The 1,795-nt window shown below is 36.8% G+C and overlaps 1 pseudogene; it reads right to left on the reverse strand.

Moving 5' to 3' along the window:
- Positions 1-206: 206 nt before the first annotated feature.
- Positions 207-1,147, reverse strand: LOC101543368 (asparagine synthetase [glutamine-hydrolyzing]-like; annotated as a pseudogene).
- Between the last annotated feature and the right edge of the window lie 648 nt (positions 1,148-1,795).

Raw genomic sequence — 1,795 nt, forward strand, 5'->3', positions numbered from 1 at the left:
GATGGGTTTGGAGAGTTTTTTCTTACACAGTTCTACTAATGTCTTGTACATCCTGAATATTAACGCCCTATCTGATGAATATTGGGTAAATAATTTTTCGCATTTGGTTTATTCTCTCTGTATTTGTGGAAACAAACATAAACAAAAGAAACCTCAAAAGAAACAGTGACCAAAAATATTCACTCTTAACCTTTCATGTCTGACTTTTATTGGGTCAAAATGCCGACAGAAAGGTTGGTGGCACACCTGGGCATCCAGTAATAGGTCAACGAGTCAGCCCAACCTGGGTAATGACATTCAAAGATCTGATGGTAGTAACAACTTTCTTTGGTTGTGGGAGTATTAAAGGCAACATTTTCTGCTGCTGTTGCCATCATTGCATCATCACCCTGGTATTCAATATAGTCCTGTAAAATCCTAAAGGGGGAATTCTTCACAGGTTATTCCATCATTGAACACTTCCTTTGGTAGAATCTCTATAGGCAGCCGAACGGAGTCCTCAAATGCCCTTCTCAGGAGAAAGAAGTTTTTCTACCCCATTTTTGGGAATTCTCATTTCTGGTGGCAGAGACAAGTAATAGGAGGGAAATAAATGATCCAAGAGTGGAATTCTCATTTCAAGGCCATAGGCCGTAGTACAGATCCCCATGGACAACGTCAGAGTTCTTCTGATAGGTATCAGCCTTTCTCTCTCCTCCTCAGCTTTTTCCAGAGAAGGAGCCTCGCCAAAATGCATATAACCCTGAGTCAATTCATCTAAACCTTCTCCAGAGAGGATCACCACTCTATCTGTGTTCTTTGGAATATATTTGGAGATTAAGTATATATTCTTATATACTTACTTGAAAGTACATATCCTTACATACTTACATATAAGTCCTTACATACTTACATATAAGTTCACGCTACTGATGCACAAACTATTGTGATATTGTAAGTTTCTAAAGAAAATATGACATCATCCAGGACCTGAATGCCTTCCTCAGAGATAGATGACCTCATGGTGTTCACTCCCTACATGATTTGCTACCTTTATAGCAGCTATTAAATCCGGACTGTCTTCCATGCTAATTGCAAATGTCTTAAGAGGGTATTGTACTTCAGGCTCTTTTAATTACTTCAACAGGGTGGCAGCAACCAAACTCATATATATAGTAAGTGCTCTTATTGTTAGAGCATGGAGTTACAAAGCTGGGAAACTACAAGTAATAAATTCCCTGTAACACTGTGCTAATGATCTTGAACTCGTCATCCAATTGAATTTTATTTTAAAGAAAAAAATGATGAAAGATTGCCTTAAACTTGTGGGCATTGAACCCATTCCCATAGATTATTGATTTTATGTACTATTGTGTGATTGTTTTGTATTTCAACAAACCAAACTGTGTTTTCAAGAAAATTCCATAAAAGAGAGAGGACCTTAAAAAATATTTTGAAAGCTGAAGACAGCCACAAATATATGGCTATCACTCCCAAATGCAGACTCTGAAAATTGAGAGTTACGTCTCTAAATAATTTGATTCTTGTTTGTGTACAATGCAAGAAGTTTGAAAGCTGCACACTCAGCTGATAGTTTATCAACTTCCACACACTTTTAATTGTGCAAACTCATTACTAAATTGCTGTTCTGAGTCAGACACTATTCTTAGTACTGGGTTATAGAGGGGACACAATTGCCAATTATTTTCTTCTTGAACTATGCTTTGTTATACCTTGAGAGAAGGGAACATAAATAATTTAAAAATGTGCACGTACTAATAATTGTCACATACACTTGCAAATAATGACCAAATAG

This window comes from Sorex araneus, chromosome 1 (genome assembly GCF_027595985.1).
Source record: "Sorex araneus isolate mSorAra2 chromosome 1, mSorAra2.pri, whole genome shotgun sequence".
Taxonomy (NCBI): Eukaryota; Metazoa; Chordata; class Mammalia; order Eulipotyphla; family Soricidae; genus Sorex; species Sorex araneus.